The sequence below is a fragment of the Cryptotermes secundus genome, unplaced genomic scaffold (genome assembly GCF_002891405.2).
Source record: "Cryptotermes secundus unplaced genomic scaffold, Csec_1.0 scaffold1114, whole genome shotgun sequence".
NCBI lineage: Eukaryota > Metazoa > Arthropoda > Insecta > Blattodea > Kalotermitidae > Cryptotermes > Cryptotermes secundus.
The window spans coordinates 315,840-321,839 of record NW_019737401.1 but is presented as its reverse complement, the minus strand read 5'-3'; positions in this window follow the sequence as shown (position 1 = coordinate 321,839).

The following is a 6,000-nucleotide window of genomic DNA, read 5'->3' as shown; positions in this document are numbered from 1 at the left end:
GAACGAAAGCAGAGCTTAGCTGGCTCAAAAAAATATTTATGGTCATCCCTCGAAACGACCACGAAGGTCAGTACGATAAAATGGCGTCAACTGGAGCGATAATACATGAAGGAATGAGTTCTTTCCCTCCCCCACACACATCCGTATCGTCTCAGGGGGTGACCACAGTGTTCTGCCTTAATTCGTGACGTTTTTCTAAGAACTGGGTGCTATATACTGTGCGAAATCAATCGATGTGCAACAATAAAGTTTTGGACATCCCTCTTCTAAGAATTCCAATTGAGTGTGTTTGTGTCGCCAGCTCAGGGCAATATGATATTATAAACACGAGCACATATCACGTCTCTGTTGTTTATAAGTTCATAAGAAACAAAACAGGCCTTTCATGACAGGAGAACGGAGAAACCTCTCCCAAGAGCAACAGGAACTTTGCTGCAAAACAGGCATATGTAACGATGACTTGGCGCAGATAAAGTCGTGTCTTATTTATACTCTGTTCTACTGACAACAGGCCAGCGAAAAATCTAACAATCTACAGCAAAACCATCAATTATTATGGGCGTTACAACGTAGGTGTGCAGCTGGACGAAACATACACGTCGAACCCCCCCAGACGATTTAAATCCCTGACGAAACATACACGTCGAACCATGGCAACGGGTTAACAGGTTATGCATGAATTGCCAGAAATTATATATATAATAATAGAACAAATGCCAGCTTTTTGCAATGAAAACAATCCCACAGAAGATATGTGCAACATTAACCTGTTCCCTACTCCCACAAACCTATTAAACAAAAAAGGAGAGCACACCAAAAGAAAAACAGAATTTTGACTTTTGCAGTATTGATCAAAAATGAGATTCAACATCAGAATCCTCACAAAACAAACTTAACATCACTCAATCATAGAGCTGAGCCCTTCTTGAGAAGCCACCAATTGTGCAGCTACCCAAGAACTTCCCAGGATTTTATGGAACCAGAAGGTTCATTACCATCTTCACAAGAGCCCTCCAATGGTCCATATCCTGAGCCAGATCAATCCAATCCATCCTATTTAAGATCCATTTTAATGCTGTCCACTCACCTGCGTCTTGGTCTTCCTAGTGATCTCTTTCCTTGTGGCTTTCCCAGCAATATCCTATATCCCAAATTCGTTCTACATGCCCTGCCAATCCCATTCTCCTTGACTTCATCCTAATTATAGTTGGAGAAGAGTACAAGTTATCAGGTTTTTCATTATATAGTCTTCTCCAACCTCCAGTCAGTCCAAATATTTTCCTCAACACCCTGTTCTCAAACACTCAGTCTGTGTTCCTCCCTTAATGTCAGAGACCACAAGTTTCAGAACCATAGGCAAAATCAGTTTTGTATATTCTGATTTTTATGTTTTTAGAAAGCAGTCGAGAAGACAGGGTTCTGGACTGAATGGTAGCATTACCTGAATTCAGTCTCTTAATTACCTCCTGAATCAGGTTCTGATTTGTTAGTCATTCCCAATGACCTGTGCCACATTTTGCCCTGCATTTTGGTGATGAGACAGCAACATATACAGTGGAACCTCGCTTAACGAGCACCTCTCATAATGAGCAAAATAAATTGTAAAAAATGACTCCCATAACGAGTGACGAGAGGGGAAGTCCCAGATTGTGCGCTTGCTACATCAGTCTGTGTTTAGCACTCGTTCCACTAGCATCTTAGTGTCGCTTGTGATCATACATTTTTCCAAACTTGTGTTCAGACATATTATTTGTGTTTTTTTTGTGCAAAGTTTAATAACCCTTGCAAAAATGTCCCTGAAGAAAAAGCCGCAAAAAGACAGTCATAAGAGAATAAAAATAACTGTAGAAATGAAACGTAAAATCATTGAAAAGCGAGAACGAGGTGTGAGCGTGGCTGATCTAGCACACACATACAATCGGTCTATATCAACGATTTGTACGATTTGGAGTTGCATTTTGTTTCACAGCAAGAAGTTGTGGAGGAGATTTTGTCAGAGGAGGAGGAGGAGGAGGAGGAGGTAACAGCAAAGCAACAATCTTCTGGCGCAATAAGAGAAATGCTGAAAGCATGGGAAACTGTTGCATTGTACATTGAGAAGCATCACCCTAATAAGGCAGTGGCTATGCACGCTACAAATTTATTTATGGATAATGCTGTGTCGCATTTTCACCAAATTTTGAAGTGTCGGCAAAAACAAATGTCTCTACACAGCTTTCTAGTAAAAAATAATTAGATATGTATTATAAATAATAAACTAATTATTTCGATTTTTTTGTTTTCTGCAAATCAAATTCGCATTCCAGGTTGGTTCATTCTGCATAGAAGAAAAGATGAAGATGATTCACGCTCCTTAACAATGTATATACAATTTTTTTTAATAAACGTTATACATAAAATTTTTTCAGTATTTTTTCGGCATGGAATGCATTATCATATTTTACATTAATTTATATGGGAAAAATTGTTTCGTTCCGAGTAAAATTCTGGAACGAATTATGCTCGTTAAGCAAATTTCCACTGTACTTAGATTTCTCGGTGTTTACCTCTAGACAAACCGCCTTACTAATGCCAATTAAAGTTTGTGTTGTTTTCTTTATGGTATCTATATTATCACCCAGTAGATTCACATCAGCATAGACAAACACCTTATGTGTCCCATTTAATTTCAATCCCACCTGGTTTTCCTGGACTTTCTAATGGCATATTCTAAAGCAAAGTTGGAAAGCAGTGGCAATAAAGCATTTTGTTGTATACCATTCTGGATAGGAAAATTATCAGACAGATGTTTAACTATAGACTTTATTGTGCATTTCATTTAAACACATTTTAATCAGCCTAACTAGTTTCATGGTTACCCCTATTTTTTCTCCAGTATTGATGAATGCAGGGGCACGCAGTAGCGTAGTTGGTTGAGGCATTATGCTACAAGCTGGAAGGTCGTGGTTTCAAGTCCTGATGAGGTCATTGGATTTTTTCAATTTACCTAATCCTTCCAGCCACACTATGGCCCTGGGGTCAACTCACCCTCTAACAGAAATGAGTACCAGGAATATTCTTGGGAGTAAAGGGCGGCCAGTGCGTAGGACTGACAACCTTACCGCCATCTATGAGCCGATTGTCTAGAACGGGTCTCCAGACTTTTCGAACCGTGGGCCACATTAGGTAATTCAGCACTTTCAATGGGCTAGATAAAATGAGAAATTAATAACTCTAGGTATATGAGTATTATTGAAAGCACAGAATTTCATAAACTAAATACAAAGTACATGAGAATAAATTATCGTATATTAATGACAGTAGCAGCAAATGCTCATATTTTCATCACACATTATAATAAAACAATGTGAATGATGGAACTCTTTTTGCATTTGTTGTGGTTCCAAATTCAAGACTGAAAATCAAAAGACATTGCTTAAATGTTCCGAGACTTGCGAAAAGTGTTTTACAGCCATTACATTAGTATGTCTACACCTGGACAGGCAACAAGGTAAAGAATGTTGATGATCAGCATTTATGCGTAATCACATAAGTAAGAAGCTCTGCTAATGGGGCCACTGGAGTATGGTAATATTATTAGATACGCAGCGATGAGACACCTTGGGCCCACCCCCAACCACAGGGAATAGCCAATTAGAATATAACTTTGGGAATTGAGAACAAAAAGAGGAGTTAACCTCCCTCTTTCGTCAACAGCCGATTCAGCAAGTTAAAGATATAAATTACTGAATTTAGGAGACTTGGAATCTGATCTCAAACATAATATTCAGTTGTCAGCCGGAGGCTCTAGTCAAGATGGGCCTTACGAGCGCTGGAAGTTGGCCCGCGTCTCTTATTTTCAAGTAAGTCACGTTTACTTGTTGATAAAAGTGTGTGGAAAATATTGAAAGCAAACTCCAGTGTGCCCGGCGAACCCTTAGGGGAGAATAATTATGTAACAAGTAATTGCCTAGGAAGATAGTCCGGCAATATGTCTGTGTTATGGGGTATGTGTTAAGATTACTGGTAGTGTGTAGACTTCGCACATTTGCGTTGTAGTTACGACTAATTATTTTTCTGATAAACATGGTATGTGGGCTTCTAATATGTATAACTTTACGGGCAGATTATTTTAGGGGAGAACATGAAGCGTAGCGTGAAGTAAAGACACTATGCAGACCCGACTGTAGGTCGGTCTTGTTAATATTGTAAATAATGTAAAGAAGAGTGTAAATAGACAGGGTAGTTAGAGTAGGATGTACCGGGATTGTGATTCACCCCTCCATAATCATCTTTCCACGACCGATCCCGAGGATCCTACCAAAACGAAAGGCAGCAGCAGCCGAATGCGATGACAGATAAGGGAGCTATGACAATATGTCAGGGGGTAGTTCCCACCATAGAGATGACAGACGATAGGTAGAGGCGGGTCAGACCTGACACGCCCGCTCTACTCCAATAATAATAAGAGGTGACAAGGATGAAAGGGCCAGCCAACAGAGAACGCTCGACTACCGCGCTATCGGCCCTTAGTATTTTCACCAACCTTCGTACGATATAATAGATGGTGGCAGCTTTAAGTAAGGAAGGAAGCCCAGAAACAGGAGTATCCTAGCTGAGGGTAAGCCAGGATTATTGTGTTAACTCCTTATAGCGTAAGCTGTGGTGGCAAGGAGGGGTACCTCAACGCCCCCCTGCACCACGGCGTTACAGCATTCTTAAAATCTTATTAAATTGAGGTTCAAATTTTGAAACGCTAATCACAAGTAGCGACTTTAAATGTTCATCGGATAAATTTGCCCTGTATTTCAGCTTTATGTACTTCATCTGGGAAAAAGTTTGTTCATAAAGATATGTCGTCCCAAAAATGGAGATAAATTTACAAGCAAATTTCTTTAAATTTGGAAATTGCTCAGAGTTCAGAAATTTATAAAATTCGATCAAATTTCCTTCCTTGTATTTGTCTTTAATATGATAATTTTCCTGAAGTTCAATGATCTCCATTTGAATTTGACATCTGCAGCATCACAGTCAAACAGATTTTGACTGATTTCCCGAGCACTGGAATCCAAATCGGCAAATCACTTCCGAAATTGTTCTTTCAAATCTAAAATGACTAAATTTGCAAACGAGGAAGGAAATTCTGCTTCACCCTTTTTATGCAACTCTGCACAGTATTGCATATGAACAAAGTTACAAATTATCACTTGCCTTTCCAAAAGTATCAACTTTGCTCTGAATGCCTTGATAAGTGCAAATAAATCACAGACTAAGTTATTTTCACCCTGCGACTTTAAATTCAAATGGTTCATATGGTTCACCAGAGTAGCAAAAATGCTAATTTCCAAAGCCACTTGGTATCTGATAAAAGTGGTTCGTGATGGTTTTTCTCAAATATATCAATTTCATTCCTGAGCTGAAAGAACCTTTCCACAGCTAAGCCATCGAACTGCAGTATAACATGTCAGGTCAATAAGCTCGGAATCACATTTACCAGTACTCATTGGAAAATTAGTTCAATTGGCGCATTTCTGCACAATTCTTTCGCGGGCTGGATAAAATCACATCACGGGCCGGATGTGGCCCGCGAGCCGTAGTTTGAAGACCCTTGGTCTAGAAAATGTGGGAACCTCAACATCTCACAACCCTATCGGCCTCCATGGCCTGTTACAGGGATACATTTACTTAATCTGACGAATGTAAAATATCTGATCAGTAGTTGATCTCTTATGTCAAAACCCACACTGATGAGCCACAATAGTTTTAGCTATATATGGAGTTAACCTTGAGAGAATACTGGATAAAATTCTGTATGTGGTGATGGCAGTGATATCATCCCCTGATAATTACTACAGTTTTATCACCTTGTGAACTGGTATAATTATAAGACTCCTTCCACTGATCGGGAAATTCTTCCTTATTTCAAACAGAATTAGTGTATGGATTGCAGAATGTAATATTTCACCTCCTGCTTGAATCAGTTCTGCCAGAGTTTGATCGCTATCTGGCGATTTATTCCTT